The sequence below is a fragment of the Hippopotamus amphibius genome, chromosome 1 (assembly GCF_030028045.1).
Source record: "Hippopotamus amphibius kiboko isolate mHipAmp2 chromosome 1, mHipAmp2.hap2, whole genome shotgun sequence".
NCBI classification, from domain to species: domain Eukaryota; kingdom Metazoa; phylum Chordata; class Mammalia; order Artiodactyla; family Hippopotamidae; genus Hippopotamus; species Hippopotamus amphibius.
The window spans coordinates 235,913,994-235,931,730 of NC_080186.1; the positions used below are offsets into that span (position 1 = coordinate 235,913,994).

At 36.4% G+C, this 17,737-nt stretch overlaps 1 long non-coding RNA gene across 1 annotated transcript in view; it reads left to right on the forward strand.

The window, feature by feature from the left end:
- Positions 1-15,427, forward strand: part of LOC130857911 (uncharacterized) — a 47,074-nt gene extending 31,647 nt beyond the window's left edge. The window contains exon 5 of the long non-coding RNA XR_009054912.1: positions 15,096-15,427. This is a non-coding gene — a long non-coding RNA (uncharacterized LOC130857911). The remainder of the gene's footprint in view (positions 1-15,095) is intronic.
- The last annotated feature ends 2,310 nt before the right edge of the window (positions 15,428-17,737 follow it).

Here is a 17,737-nt window from a genome sequence, read left to right on the forward strand (position 1 = left end):
GCTCAGGCTGCCGTAGCAAAATACTACAGACTGGGTAGTTGAGATAACAGATTTATTTTTCTGAAATTTGGAAGTCTAAGATCAAGGTGTCATCAGGCTTAGCTTCTGGAGACGTTTCTCCTCCTGGCTTGCAGATGGCCACCTTCTCGTTATGTCCTCACACGATTTTTCCTGTGTGTATGTGTGTGTGTGTAGAGAAATAGGGAGCTCTAGTATCCCTTCCTCTTCTTATAAGGACACCAGTCCTATCAAATCAGGGCCTAACCCTTAGGATCTCATTTAACTTTACCTTCTTAAAGAGCCTGTCTCCAAACACAGCCATATTGGAGGTGTGAATTCAGCATATGAGTTTTGATGAGACATACATAATTCAGTCCATAACAGTTGTTCATGCTCAGATTTACCAGATGGATGAATGGATACTAATGGTGATGTGTGTGTGTGTCCATGTATGTTGTTTTTATATAGAAATTTACATCCGATGTTTGAAATAATCTAAGTAGATTTTAACATATAAAAATGGAAATAATTTGAAATTATTCTGAGATTTAAAAACAGTTTCAAACTCCACTATTGATATGAAACAAGATAAACTTGAGCTACAAACAAAACTCCATTTCAAACTTCCAAGAAAAGCAGAAAAAATGTTTAGGATAAGAAATATGTATAAAATAATCGTTTTATGAGGTTTCTGATCTTAAATCTAAGACTTCTGAGGACTCAGAAATTGGAATGCTGTGAACACTTTATTTAAAATACATATAACTGTTAGCAAACATTGAATATTTCTCTGATGCCTTAATATTCAAAATAAATTTCAAATATTTCAAATGTATGTATTCAATTTTCAAATTACATTTATCCTTAGTGTCAGTGTACTGTGGTATTTGAAAACATAGGCTGAGACTTGAACTTTGGGTTCAGATCCTGGTTTCAAGACTTACTAGCTGTGCAACCCTGGGAAATTTACTTAATTGCTTTGTGTTTTCATTTTCTCATCTGTAAAGTGAGGACAATGTAAATGCTTATCTCTGAGTTTCTGTGAAAATTCAGTGGGATAATCTCTAAGTACTTAAGAATAGTACCTGGTGCTGTTCTTATGTTAGTTCCTATTGTTACCCCGCAATGAGTGTGTGTGCTCATTAGCATTTCTAAACTGCTTAGAATTGGCTGGGGGAAGCAAGTGAATTTGTAAAATTTGCAGTTCTCTACCTGTCATTTGCGAACTCCTACTTGAGACCCTTTCACTGTGTCCTGCAGGTCAAAACTGTTTTCCCAATAACACTAGGTATCCTTTGCCTTTTTCGCTGTATTGACATTTGCCCTGTTGATACAAAAGCAATGGTGGGTGAAACTGCTGGTACCATAGTATAAATCATGGTAGTGATGCTGAACTGTATGGCCAGTTTCACTTAAGAATATCCTTGATGAAAGAATAAAAATTAATAATGTTATTCAATCCTTATCCTTAAGGAAATTCATGGAAAGTACTTCTGCTGCATACATTATGACAGTTCTTTTGTGAAAAGAATTTATGTGATGGCTCAAGCCACTTTAGCCACTTTTCTCCTGAGAGTACCATGTATACTTGAAAGAGCAACTGACAAACTATGGTTATGCAGTCTTAGGTATTTGACAGATATTTTCTCAAAAACTGACTAAGTGAGCCTGTCACTTGAAGGAAAAAACCTGAGAGTATTTGTTGCCAATGATACAATTCGAGCTTTCAAACAAATATTTGAATTTAGAACTTGTATGCCCACCTTGGATTTGATATCATCTCAACACTTAAAGACTTTTCTAATGTGATCTGCAATGATATTTATGAATGGGATTTTTGGGGAATTATATAATTAAATGTGTCAATATTTGTAACATCTGTATGTCAGTGGACTAATATTTTCCAAAGACCAGTTTATGATGTTATAATATCATGCAGGGTTAAAAGGTTCATTCAAAGTAAAAAAAAATAGACTAATGACTTTAATATAACACAGTAGAAAAAGTTGTTCTAGCTTCCGAGCCCAAACTGAAATCAACCATTGAGGAATTACCACAAGTTGAGTTTTGGAATAGTATCCATGAAAAACATACAGAATTATCTGAAATGGCTATTAATATACTCCTTACTTTTCCAACTACATATCTGTATAAGACCAGATTTCCTTCATACAGTTCAAAAAAGCCAACATATTGAATCAGATTAAGTGCTGAAGCAGATAAGAGAATCTAGCTATTTTCTATTAACTGAGTTATTAAAATGATTCTTAAAAAAATGCCCCTCTTGGGACTTCCCTGGTGGCGCAGTGGTTAAGAATCTGCCTGCCAGTGCAGGGGACAGGAGTTTGAGCCCTGGTCTGGGAAGATCCCACATGCCACTGAGCAACTAAGCCTGTGGGTCACAACTACTGAAGCCTGCACACTCTAAGGCCCGTTCTCTTCAACAATAGAAGCCACCGCACTGAGAAGCCTGTGCACCGCAACTAAGAGAAAGCCCTTGCGCAGCAACGAAGACCCAATGCAACCAAAAAAAGAAAAAAAAAAAAAAAGCTACTCTTCTCACTAATTATTTTGTTAGGGAAAATATTTATTTTTCATAAATAATGTGTTATTTATGTTAACATATGTGTTTATTACTATTCCTTTTAAAGTAATAAATGAACATTAATGTATTCTGCTTTAATTTCTAATGTGTTTACTATTAATAGATAAAATCCATATTAACAAAGGCTTTTGGGGGTGTTAAACATATTTTAGAAGTAAAAGGGGTTCTGAGACTAAAATGTTGGTAAACCTCTAATAAAATCTGAACGTCTCCTGGAAGCTAGTCCTTCAGCGTGCATGACAGCTGCTAGTTGGTCTTCCCTGTGTTCTGTTGTGTTCTGTCTTTGCAGAGCCTATCACTACATGCTAACAGTACCTGCCAGAGCTCAGTGGAAGATGTCCCATGGCAACCGGCATACAACCGGACTTTCAGAACTTTCTCTTCCTAAAAAAAGTAGATACATTCTTTTTAATCTCTACATCCATCAAGGCGGTCCTCAATATTTACCACACCTGTGTATATAACAAAGTGTAAGTTCATATAATGCTATGACTTGGTACTTTTTGTTGTTATCCTATGTAGCTGTCAGAACATTCTTGCACATCGTGAAGATTGTTTTAAAATTTTAAATTAAGAAATCTACAAAAGACATTAATTAAGGGAAATCTTTGGGGGGGGGGCTCCTCTAGCATCCATAGGTAATGATGTTTCCCCTTTGAGAGAAAAAAATATTAAATCTATATGATTTTTACAAGTTGTATTGGAACATGTGTGCTCTTTTTATCAACGTCCATTGTAACTGAAATAAGGAGAGGGGGTATGGAATGTTCAAAAACTTCTCGTGAGAGTCCCTCTTGCCCAGAAATCATGTTTGTTTATTGCTGTCACCATTGGATGTATCATAAATGAGGTAAGAAAACTGTTGGCTGGAAACCACCTCTGATCCAAAGGAAGTGGTACTCCCCTCCCCACAGTGAGGCAGTCTTCCAGCTTTGTTTCCACTTACGTGTAACTTCTTTACTAGCTACACATCCGGATGATTAGAGGGGTGCCAGACTGCTTCGTTGTTCAAAGAAATAAAAGAAAAATCAGGTAGAGTGAAGAGTTATTTCAGGTAGCATCTGAATGTCTGGGATAGAAAATGAAGACATGGTTAACCCTTGCTTATTCTTCATGTCTCAAAACATCCATTTTATTGCAAAGAAAAGAATCAAATTAAGGCATAAGCACAGGAAGAGGAGTCACTTCTCATTTTGCCAGGTCCTCAAACAGCATTACTACCTACTAAAAATCTATAATTTAATTTCTTCAAAAATAAAGTTTTGCTATTTTTATGTCTTAAATACAGGCTATTTATTTGTTTTAAGGAGGACTAGCTCAAGTTGTAAATAAGAATTGACATAATGTGTTTTTTTCAATTGTTTTGATGATTTTATTTTCCTTTTTATTGAAATGGATGCACTAATTTGGGGTGTTTTTTCAATAAAATTTACATTTTAAAAAATGAACAATTTTTGTTTTCCTTTTGCACAGTCAAGAAGTTTTTAGTGGAGGGAAAATTTTTGAAATCTGGCATTTAGAAGTAGCCTCTTCCAAAGTTATGAATAATGTTGTATTTCAGGCAGGAGGATCTGGGTGACAGGGTCTTAAAGAGTAGGGGAATGCCCTGAGTCAGAATGCTTTGGGGGGGGGTCTCCCAAGAAGGTCAGAAACACTGAGTGTGTAATAAGCAGGGGACACCACAGCAGCCATTATCTTCCCTCCGACAGAGCAGCTCACTGACCTGGCACGCTGGCAAATGGAGAGGAAAACTCTGCTCGGAGATGTAAATGCCCCATCCAGGTCCCTCATGAATATCTTGTCTCCAGGATTCAAGCCAGTGACCTGGAAAACAAGGTTCCTCCCCAATCAAAATGACAGGCAGAGCTGGTTTCCTGTTAGGAAGACTATGAGGTGTGTAAAAAAATTATGATTTCTGAGGGGAAAAAAATGAGATGTCACACAGAGCAAAATATTACTTTCAAATGGTCCTCCGCAGTTCTTTTGAATGGCAGCTGTTAAGAATTCAATTGTGTGTATGACACGCTGGAATCCCGAATGGAAGTTCTGTTGGGGGGCAGGAATGAATAGAAATTTTCGATTTAAATACTCATTTGAGAATATTTGAATATCTGTCATTCTTTATAGCCTAAAGGTTAATTCTTGAAAAAATAATTTCCATTAGCAACACAAATGCTAACCTTGTCAGATCTTCTAATGTAATGCTCAGTGCTGAAAAGCATACTCTTGCAAAACTACCATTAAATATATAATCCTGCTTTATAGACAATATTTTCCTCTAGAAGTTTCATTGGTTTATCAGTTATTTGCTTGTGGGGAATTCACTATGTTTACTTTTATGTCCAACATAAAATAATCATACATCATCAATTTTTTAAAATTATGGAAAATATTGAAATTATAAAAAATACCCACTGTTATGTATTTCAATGACGGAGAAGTCTAAAATTCATATAGAAAACATGACCATTTTAAAGTATATTATCATATAATACTACATATAGTAAAATAATGCCTTAGAGTTTGGTTAAATTTTGGAAAGCATATTTATTTAAAATATTCTGCTTGTTTCAAGTAATATATCTTCCTACTTTTATAATAATTTATAAAACTACAACTCAATTGACATGAATTTTTCTACAACACTGTGATCAACTTGAAACAATTAATCTTCTATCAGATACGGCAGGCAAAACGTGTGTAAATCATAGTTAAGCCTCTTCTGTTTTTCCAAGAACAATATTTACACTTATACCCATTAAAATAAGACTTAAAAAAGAGTTTTGTGGGATTTCTAGTTCATACACATTATATAAAATTTTCCTTAGAAAAATAATATTTTGTTGTTTATTTTTAAAAAGTTTTTGGTAATGTAATGATATATAAATCAATTTAAAAAACCCACTTTGAAGTTAAAAAAAATTACTATCTGAAAGAGAAAATAGGAACAAATATTCTGGGATTTGTCACTAGGAATTTTATGTACACACACACACTTTCCCCCTTGTTACTCCCACATGAAATTTTGTTTATTGCAGTTTTCTTTTTTTTTTATGTTTGTGTTCAACATAATCTGAATGTAAATTATATGCAGTATTGTTATGACTTTTTTCCCAGAGTTGGGAATTATCTTCCAAAGGATTTGCTTATCACGTGGAAGTTCTGAAGCTACACCACTGGTGCCAAGGATGACTGGTTTTGATGTTTTGGAGTTGTTATGGGCCATTCTTGGAAAACCACAATTTAAATTTGCACACAGAGCTTAGACAGAATGAATATGTTAATGAGCTCCAGCCATGGATTGCACACTCAGATTATCATCAATTGTGCATGAAATTTTTCCAGGCTATTTGTTCTGAAAATAAGTACTAAATTACGCATTCAACTTAGATTCAGGCATAAAATAGGTTTTCACAAATATTTTCAGATGGCAGTTTTTGTGTGTGCAAATACTATACATTCTTGTTATATGGCATTTTCACTTTACTCGATTAAAATCAACATAGCGATGCATTCATTGCCCACAGAGCACAGGCAGATGTTTTTGCCACTCTTAAATTATACCTTGGAATAATGAAATTCACTCTTGTTTATTAAAACCGCCACAAGCTGCCTTCTGTTCACTTCTGTGTCTCTACTAAATGTACCTTCAATATAAGGAAACAACAGTTAAGCATTCATTTTCAGTAAGCATTGTAGTGGCAATATTGAATCCCTCTGGATTTTGCATTCGGATTTTGAAAGGACTTTACTATGTTAGAACTACAATTATCTTCTTGACTTCTACAACAAAATAATAATTTCAGGTCAAAAGATAATTTTGTATTTAAAATTATAGCAAAATTTAATATTAGGAGAATAAAAAGGCAAATGAATGACTTTCTATGGCTAGCACTAAACATTTCCTTATCTAAGATGGTTAATGTTACTAATGAACTTATTAATTGATCATAGCCAAATAATAAAAAGTCCGAATAGCAGGTTGCAAGGCATTCTTCATTCTGCCACAAGGATCAGAGTTAGAGAAAATATTTTCATGTGGGGCTAAGGAAACCAAGCATGAGCTTGAAGAAATCTTGTCTCTTCATTACTGCCTCACTGTGCATTTAAGAAACAGGACTGAACTTGAAAGCAGATGCAGAAGAACAAAGACCTTTGTTGTGGTGTGAGCCAAGGGTGGGAGGTCTGTAGTAAGAACATGAATAGCTGTGTATTTTTTTAGGCTCAGAACTACAGAACCCAAATACTCACTCTTGGAGTATCTGAATTGACGTCTACTGCAGCTTAGGAATCTGTAATTAACGAGTGTTTGAGCTAGAAAGAACCATAAGGAATGCAGTCTGATCTTACATTGCTTACTGAGAGCTGCATGGGCTCTAAAGTGGTTGCAGCATGGTTGAGTCACACATAGGACTTCAGTGGCTCCCAAATAAGCTTGTTTATGCTTCAGATTATACTTTGAAGTTCATCATAGGTAAAATGTCAAAAATGAAACTATTCTTTGGTAATGTTTTAGAAACAACTAACTAAATAAACACAGTCTTTGCAATGGTCTATTTCAGTCAGGGAGTCTGTTAGTTAAGTTAGTGGATGAAATAGCCCAATCTTACATCTTTTGATGGCCTTGAAAAGATATTTCATTCTTTTGGCAGACATGAATGATCCAAATTTTTTGAATTAAAAAAGAAAAAGCGTTTCATAGGCTTAAGGATAGCGTCTGTTAAAACTATAGGTAAAATTTGTCATGGCTACTGTCACTTTCATAACCTGCACCCTCCTCTATCCAAATTTTCTTTTCATGAGAGTGAATCTTTCCTTTTTGTTTTCCCAATTCACTCCTCCTGCCTCCCACAAATTCTTTGCTTCCAAGTCCTCTTGTTGCAGAAATCGGTCCGTCGAGAAACCAAGCACCACACTTGGAGGGTTGGAGAACTCAGGTTTATTAAGCTGGTGGCCCCAGATGAGCTCATGCTCCAAAGTTCTGGGCCCTGAGCTCAGGGTGAGCTTTACTTTTATAGGGGTCGGTGCACATGGTTACAGTTAGCATTGGTAGATTGTTTACTTGGTTTACAGAGCACGGAAGTTTCCAAACAGAAACTTACAAGAGCAGGTGCAGAACATTCCATGTTTTAGCAAAACATCCTATGGTTACATTTGATTGCTAGGTCACCCTGGTTTTGTTTTTCCCTCTTCGGTGCAGCAAGCATATTTTACAGAAGCAGAATGAGCATGGAGTTATTTTTAGCTGAGTGCAAGTTTCTAATTTTCCTCTTCACTCCTAGTGACCCCACTATCTACGAATATGCACACTGTGGACTGAGCTCCAAACTCAACCTCTTTGCACTATCCTAACCATCCTCTGTGATTGAAGTATCTGTAGGTGGCTGTCTTTTCCAGGAATTGTTTGGTTATAAGAAACTGAAACCCACTGCATACAACTAATCTAAGCAGATGAGAATGGCCATCTGTCCAAAGCCAAAAACAGAAATTGTAGCCATGCTTTATGTGGAACTGGAAACAGGACCTGGGAGGTCATCTATAATAAAGGCAATTATCCTCTCCATCTGTTTTTCTCTGGGGCTGTTATGTGTGTTCATCTCTTCTCTCCATGCATCTTTTCCTCTTTATCTTTAGAGAATACTCTCTGCCTATTTGCAGAGACAGCCTCATCTTGACTTGCCCCTCAAAGTGACCTCCATATTTGAGGCTACTCATTTTACAAGCCTAGTATCAATTTAATTGATCTGATTGTACCAATTGTAATTTTCTCAGAGAGAGAATCCCATGGACCTGATGCAGCCCCTGGGTTAGGTGTCCTGCCCTGAATTAGTCAGCTATGCCTAGGAAGAGGTATCTGGTACAAACAAGGTTGAAGGGTGGAGAGTGGAGAAAGATGGCCTGGCTATGAAAGGTGCCCTGAGGCTTATTTGTTGTTATTCTGGCAGCTTTGTTACCCTTTTTAAATCAAAAAATTGTTAGGTAATTTGATTAAATAATCTGTGTTAATGTGTTCAAAAGGTGCTAGTGAGTTACCCTCTGGTAAAGCTTTTTGCCTTTTAAGGGCTCTTTCACACCTAGATCGTAAGCTCGAATGCTTTCAAGAGGTTGGACCAAAAATTATATGAAGGAAACATCTGGGCATAGAACAATTGTTTGTGGATCATCTTTGAGACAGTTGGAGAGGGCATGTGCGGTGTAACTGCATTTACAGATCATTTTAAAAGTTACGTGCAGTACAAGTGAAACAGCGTAGGGCCAGAGGCTGCCCACAGCCTGTTTTGTGACTCCTGATCTGAAGCACTGCTCTATTTCAAAAGGGTGATTCTAATTGCTGCTCTGATTGGCATCATGGAAAAGCCAGCGGAAAAAATACTGCTGTGTGCAATTCCCTAAATCCCATAGGAAAAGTTCTGTTTGGGGAGTAAGAAGATCTGGATTCTAGTTCCGATTTTGTCCTTTACTGACTGTAAGATTTTAAAGACATGAGTTTCTCCTCTGTGAGCTCACAGAAGAAGGGTGACTGCTGAGAGGTGTACACACTTAGTATCATCAGAATAACATGGTGATGATGGCTGGGGCAGTGTGTCAGAGCAAAGAAGAAAATTCCTAGGTCCTGTCCTAGACCAACAGTTGCAAAATGTCTGAGAGTGGTGCCCAGGAATGTGTATTTTTTAAAACTCCCCAGATGGTTTTAATGCAGTTGTGATGGTGACTGCCATTTAGGAAGCTGACCTAGCTGCTCTCTCAGCTCTGACAGTCTAAGAGACTAATGTTCGAAGACTGACCTTTTTTCATGGGCTGCTCTGCTGGAAATGGAATCTGGGATTGCCATATTGAGTAAAACCAGACTTCCCTTGGGATAGATTAACACATCTGCCATTATTTTCTCCTCAGAGGCAAATATGAGGGATTTCTGTTTTCCTACATGTTAAAGCGTGCCTCTGCTAGGGAGCGATCCTTCAACCATTAATTCTCGATCCCTGGTTTTGTAAGGCTCTTTTCATTTTCCTCTTTGGTGTCTGTATCTTTATACTGTGTACAATTTCCTACTCCTCTTCAAAAAGTTAACTCTGTGGTTTTGAGTTTAGAAAGATTTCATACACCTTGACCTCTCCCAGTCAGATTTCTCTGAATGCTCAGTCTCATTTGTGCAATTCTCTTGTATGTTTCTGTCATGTCTTGCATATAATTATACGTATTTCTTATATTGAACTGCAGAACTTGGTTTATTCTGCTTTTTCCCATTAAATTTTACTTTCATGAGGCAAAAACTCTACCTTATTTATTTACTATTACTAGTATCAATGCTTACTGTTACTAGTTTCTAACATATTGACTGAAAAAAAAATGCGTCTCTGTAATGAGTGAATTAGTGATGTGAAAACTGCTACCACCATTGCTTATCTCACCATCACCACCACCATTGTCTTCAGCACTATATGTATGTAAGAGCTTTGCACATATTTTATTTTTCACAGGAACTCAATGACAGGTAGTTGCTCATTTCTGTCTCTTTTTTTTTTTTTCAGATGAGAGATCTGGGTATAGCATAAAATAAATGGGCCAAGGTCAATATGTTGGTAAGCAGCAGAGCCAGCGTCTAAATCTAGTCTGACTTTGGAGCCCAAGGTCTTAACCACAATGATATACTCCCTCCATCATTTGTTACAGTTGTTCTGAAGTCTGGAGGAGAGATTCGTTAGGCTGCTTTAGAGTTAGGGTCACCAGATTATTTACAAGAAGAGGAGCGATAGGGACATTTGTTGCTTCCCAATAACTGCTCACACAACCCTAGATTTTGTCCTTTTCTCCATTTTTTTCCCCCTTGCGTCTGCATGACTGCATCTCTGTGCAAGCTCTGGTCAAGGAAGTCACAGTGATTCTGGTTTATAAGTTGAAAGCCAGGAAGAAAATGCACTGTTCTGCTGGTTCAGGGAAAACAGCAAAACAAAGTGAACAAACAAAAACTCCAGTTCTTCATAACCATCACAGTTTACTAGGTGATCTAGGAAAAAAAATATGGTAGTTGATTAAAAACACTCAGCATCCCATGTCACCATGTACAAGTTGACGCAAATACTAATGTTGGTAATTTCTTATGAGTGCTGGTTAGCTTCGTTTTTGTTCATTTTGTTCATTCTCATATGTATATATGGATTAGGGTTAGGGTAATCTCACATGCATTTTATACTTGCGACGGGGCTTTATTTTTGAACTGCCCCCTTTGTATTCCTGTCTCTGGTTATTTCTAACTACCTGACATACAAATGCAGTAATAGCAGTAGGAGCTAAAATGCTTTGAAAGTTCATGTTGCATCATGTACTTTACATACATTGTTTTAGTTCATCCTGCAAACAACCCTGTGACCAGCAACTTAATACTTTTCCCACTTCACAAAGGCAGACCCTGAGGCCTAGAGAGAGCAAGTAAATTAGCATTAACATGTAGCTAATAAATGGAAGAAATCACATTCAAATAAAATTCTGTTTGATTTTAAAGCCTGTGCTATATGATATTAACTACCCCTGTGCCCTCTCACTGTTCTGCCCAGTGTTCCACACTTTCATGTCACTGCCTGTGCTGTTCCTTTACCTGGGTTGCCTTACCCACTCGTCCCCCTGAATTTCTTCTGCTGATCCTTCAAAAATCAGCCCAAGCATCAGCACATCTGGAAGGCCTTCCCTGCCCACCCTTCCACTACCGCCCTTTGCAGTGAGTCAGTGGACTCATTTTATCTTCTTATTTAGCAGCACTCCATTATTGCATTTATAAACTCATACTTAATTTTTCCTACAGTGTATTGTGAAGGTGTTCCCTTATGCTCCCAAAGCCCACCAAAGTGTTTGGCTTGCTGTGAACATATAAGACATTCTCAGTGGATAAATAAATGAGCTCCGTTGCTGATTTCTTTTTTTTAGAAAAATACTTATTTATTTATTTATTTATTTATTTATTTATTTAGAAAAATACTTTTTAACTTCCAACTAACAGAAAGGTTGCAAAAATAGGGTAAAGAATTCAAGTCTACTCTTCATCCAGATTCATCAAATATTGTCTGCTATATTTGTTATTCCTCCCTTCTTTCCTTCCTCCCTCCCTCCCTTCCTTCCCTCTTCTCTCTCTCTCTGTATATATAAATTTTATCATGTATCTTTCATACATATATAAGAGAATTATGTATATACATATATGTATAGATAGACCTAGATCTAGATATCATTCTCATATGTGTACATATATAGAGAACAAGTTGAAAGAACAAGTTGAAAATATCATGTCTTCATTCTTAAATATTCAGTATGTATTATCTGAGAATAAGAACATTCTCTTATATAACTGCAATCACAATCATCAAAATAAAGAAATTTAACAGTGATTTTAAAGTGCTTTGCACAGCAAAGGAAACCATAAACAAAATGAAAAGACAACCCACAGAATGGGAGAAAATATTTGCAAATGATACAACTGACAAAGGATTAGTCTCCAAAGTTTACAAATAGCTCATATAGCTCAATATCAAAAAAAACCAAACAACCCAATCAAAAAATGGGCAGAAGACCTAAATAGACATTTCTCCAAAGAAGACATATAGATGGCCAAGAGACACATGAAAAGATACTCAACATTGCTAATTATTAGAGAAATGCAAATCAAAACTACAATAAGATATCACCTCACACCAGTCAAAATGGCCATCATCAAAAAATCTGCGAACAGTAAATGCTGGAGAGGGTGTGGAGAAAAGGGACCCTTGTACTCTGTTGGTGGGAATGTAAATTGGTACAGCCACTATGGGGAACAGTATGGAAGTTCCTTAAAAAACTAAAAATAGAGCTACCATATGATCTAGCAATCCCATTCTTAGGCATGTATCTGGAGAAAAACATGGTTCAAAAGGATACATGCGCCCCAGTATTCATTGCAGCACTGTTTACAATAGCCAAGACATGGAAGCAACCTAAATGTCCACTGACAGATGAATGGATAAAGAAGGTGTTGTACGTTTACACAATGGAATACTATTCAGCCATTAAAAAGAATGAAATACTGACATTTGCAGCAACATGGATGGACCTGGAGATTATCATACTAGGTGAAATAAGTCAGACAGAGTCTAAAAAATGATGCAAATGAACTTATTTACAAAACAGAAACAGACTCACAGACTTAGGGAATGAATTTATGGTTACCAGGGGGAAGGGTGGCAGTGAGAGAGACTGGGAGTTTGGAATTGACAAGTATACACAGCTATATTTAAAATAAAATATCTTTCCATTAGAAAGATGCATTAATTACCCAATTTATGTCAGTTTTCAAATGCCACTCATTGTCCCAATAATGTCCTTTTAGCTCTTTATTTCCAGTGCAAGATCACTCGTCTTCAGTCATCATATGTCTTTTAGACTCCTGTAACTCTTTTTTCCCTCTCACTCTTATTACTTTGACATACTTTAGAGTACATTACATGCCAGTTATATTGTAGAATAACTGAAGGCTTTGTCTGATGTTTTGTCTGATTTTTCCTCATGATTTGATTCAATTTAAGCATTTGTCAAGAATTTCACGGAAGTCACACGGTATTCTTCACAGTGCATCACATCTGGAGCACATCTTGTTTTTGCTGTTGTCTATTCATTTGTTTACCTTTCATCTATATTATTGGCATTAACTTTTGATCATTCCTTTAGGGTGGTATCCTCTGTTCACTTTAGAAAGTGGGTCACTAATATGTTATATGTGAGAAGATATTTTGAGACCATGTAAATGCTCCTTTCCTTCTACAGATTTTTCATTCTGCCTCAATCAATGACCATGGTTATTGCATGGAGGTGATTTTCTAACTCCATCATTCCTTGTGCACTTATCAGTTGGTGTTCTACTGTCAGGAAGATCTTTCCCTTCTCCCTCATTTATTTATTTATTTTATGAGACTGACGTGCTACCTACTGCGCTAACGAGGCACCTTATTTATTTATTTTAATATGGGCTTATGGCTTTTTATTTTATTCAGTGGTTTATAACCCATACAAAAACAAACATTTTATAAAATGGTAAAATGGTCTTACATTTGGCCTGCAGCACCCTCTTAAAGCTCTGTTTCTATTGCATGTTCTATTGATGCTATTTTACACAAATTTCTTTTTGTTACTTCTCATATAAAAATGTTCAGTGTCAACCAGGTTTTGATGTTCAGAAATAAGGAACTTTGGGGTGGAGATGAATGGTTTCCTGCATTGTTGGAGTTATAGTCAGTGGTGCTCGGCAGCTGGCTCGAGAGCCAATTTCTTGCATCTTTTCTCAGCTCCCAGTGACATCATCATGTTGGTAGCTTGAAATCAGCCATATCACAGAAATTGTCAGGCTTCCCCTACTCCCACACCCCTGAGAGATGGTTGTTAAACATTTCATCAGCTCAGTGCTAGCTATATTCAGTCTCTAATTTATCGTTACTTTCTTCAGATTAGCCAAGCCTCCTGAGCAGGAGTTGGTATAGCTTTCCTTGAGATCCCTAACGTCACACACGGGTCTCCTGCCTTGGAACAGAGTCCCGAGGAGCAGGATGACAATGAATGAGAGATGAACAGTAACTGGGAGTGAATTTCCCCATTGGTTATCCCCCCAACATGGGAAAGAGGCATCATAACCCTAGAGTCATCTGGTAAAAAGAGGTCATTCCAATTCCATGAGCTCAGCTCTTTGGGGTCTCAGAGGGGTGTGTGCCTGGAGCTGAGAAGGTCCCTTCTGAGTGGGCAAATACAATTACCCAGCTTCAGTGAATGTTGCTCCCATTTTAGGTTCACTGATTCCTCTTCCCCTCAACCTGGCAGCCCCCACACCATGTCTTTGTCTCCCTGCAGCCCATCACAGAGAGCTGCCCCAGAAAACTACAAGTTAAAAATGCCTGGGTGAATTTGTTCTGGAAAGCGGGGTCTCTATCAAATTCTTATTTAAAATGTGTGTGCCCAGCTGGAACATTCATTTATCTCAGATTGATAAGCAAGCCTAGGCTTGTTTTCATCAGCTCCAAATTTGCTTTGACATGGGAATGTTGACACTACCAACCTGGGCTCAAATTTGATCACATGCTTTTACCGAAAGGGTGGCCAGCAGGCTAGGATTCCTCTAATGTGACAGTACTTGAAGGCACTACCCAGCTTTAAATGTAATAACATTTGAAAGGCTTGCTCTAACACTAAGAGGGGTTGTAGCATTCTTGAACAGATGCAGTTTTAAGTGCTATGCCATTCTCAGAAAAGTAACCAGGAATATGGAAGCTTTACCTACTATCCTCCACATCCAAAAAAAAAAAAAAAAAAAATTCTCTCAGTCTGCTGCTTCCAAAGGAAAATAGAGAGTATAAAGGGTATATCTAAACATTTTTATTTTTCCTCTTTGTCTTGTGTCATATAAGATGTATTTTATTTTTTAATAATAATTCATAAAGATGGAAAAATAAAAATTTTCTCCAATTTGCTTTATTATTTGTAGGATTGTTTTCTGACAGATCTGATTGTGACAAGCAGAGGAATATTAAAGGCTGACACCTGCTATTAAGTTGGAATTTTTGATGAGGTTCAAAGATGGATCTCCATGACCTGGAAGAATAAATCAAGGTCACTGATTGACTCATACAAAGTCTTTTCAGCCATTTATATTACAATGTAATTACAGCAAACTGATGTGCAATCCTGGAAGAGCTCTAACCTACTCACATTGATACATATGCATTGTATGATGAATAAATGAAAAGAGAAAAAAGATGCAATGGAAATTGTCTATGTTCTTCATTACAAGGAGGTTCAAAGTACTGCACAGCTACGGTAAAGGTTCGTTTCTGAATCCCCATCCCTCAGTGATGTTCAGGTTGTCTTGACTTACTATAATTTTGCTAATATTCACTTATTATTATTATTTGAATTGAACACAGTCTTATTATTTTACTTGATCTTAGAAATTAGCATTATTTCAGAACTGAAACACTATGATTGTAATATTCAAGAAAATCCATTATCTTGAAGAAACATCAAATCAAAGTGTGTATTGACGTTTCCTATGCTGCAGTGACTTTGGGAAATTGTGGGAGGAGAGAAATGCTCATATATCCAGAAGCTTCTTCCTTGCTTATCTCAGGGTTAGACTCAGTCCTATTAAGTCAGCTTTCAGCTCTCCTGTCAAGGAGTGGCAGGATAAACACACAAGGAGAAGTACTGTATGTGGCTATGTGTGTTGGGGATGCAACTTTTTCTTTGCAGCGTTTTCTTCCTTGGATGAAAAGGAAAGGGTTGATTGGCAGGTGCATTGCCTGAAGTGTGAAAGAGGGTAGTCAGAAATGTATTGGTTCAAAAAGTACAGCAAAGGGTTGCTTAGCCTTTTACTTGGTCTTAATCAAGAGCAGTTCTTTTCCTTAGTTATTCTTTGAAGGAAATTGAAACACACACACACACAGAAAAGGCAGGAAAGATCAAGGAGGAAAGATCAAGGAGGAAAGCTGTGGCTACGAAGCATTGTGGCAAAATTCCTGTCACAATACTTCATAGAAAACAATGGGAAACCAGAGACACAGGTAGAATTTTTTTTTCTTTCTAATTCCAGGCGATTCCAGTATATTGTTGCCCTTCACTTAGTCAATAGGGAAATGCAATGTTTAAACACAGTGTACATATCTAATTCTCAAATCAATTCCTTTTTATAGAAACAGATAAAATATATGATTGAAAGCAAAGTTACACAATTGTTTAAAAGGGATTCCTCCTTTCAATATGTGCGAATCTCATGAATCTTCCCATCTCAGAGTTTTTGATTGTGTTCCTTTGGGCTGTGTCCCCTAGACGTTTTACATGGCTTCCCCTTCATCCAAGATCGAGGTAAGCTTTTCTTTTACCTAGTTGATATTATTGAAACTATCTCTATCTCTCTGTAGCTGGTCTAGCTATATAGCTTTCTATATATTTACTACATTATAATGCTGGAAATACCCTAGCATGACCTCCTTCTTCTAGAATATATTATTTGTCATTCTGGGGATATTTTTTCATGTTTACTTTAAAACCTCAACCAAGAGTTGCTGAATTAATCTTCTTATGGCTCTTTTTGTAAAAGCACTTTTAAAATTAAAAATTTACTATTTAATTTACAGAGTAATCATCTAAATATTTTCAAAGAGAAGTTGGAATTTTTAAGATTATTTCTGGAAATTATATAGACATCAAAGTTACCTTCTATGGAATATTTCAACCAAACTCAGAAGTTATGAAAATAGAAAAATAATTTATTTTTTATTTCTTGCTGATTAAAATTTTATGTCATGTCAACCTTAATTAAGACTATAATCTCAAATTTGTGTTTTTAGTCTCAAGAAGACTACTGGTGGCCAAGTATGTCATAAAGATGATCTAGCCACATTTGACTAAATAAGGGAGACAATGTATTTTCTCAAGAAAATTTGTAATTCAATGGATACCACATAAAACATTGGAGTAAAAGAAATATATAAGCCATAAAAGAAATGTATAAGTCAAATATTTATTCCTCTAAATATTTATATTTGCAGAATGTATGATGTAGGATATATCCTAAAAGTTGACTGAAAGGAGCATTTGTCTCCAGGTAAGTGGGAGGGGGCACAGGGACATTTTTAAAAAGCTGAAGAGATTGCAAAACTAAATCACATCAGATGCTGCAGGGTAGCATAAATAGGATTCTATCTCTGTGCATTTTCAGTAGTTAATATGCAGATAGAGCACTTTTGTGGAATTAGTTTGGCTCTTGTTCAGCTCCCAGCAATATCAATATTAAATCTCTAGTACAGTTGAATAAGTAGGGGATTAACATATTTCCAGATTCATTTTATTTTGTACCTTGATGGTTGATTTCTTGTATTGAAAAAAAATTACTTCTGAAGTAACTCCATAGACAAGTGCTTTTATTCTAAAGATGCGGAAAATTGTAGACATTTTAGGTATAACAAATCTTTTAAGTAGCTTTAAGAAAACTTAAACGGGAAAGGATTCTCTTCTGCATCATTTTAACATGACTAGTTGTTGGTATTTTGGTACAAATGGCATTTTCTAGATATAGTTGATTAATATTAACTTTGTTGCTAATTTATTAAAATAACACATTTAAAATGC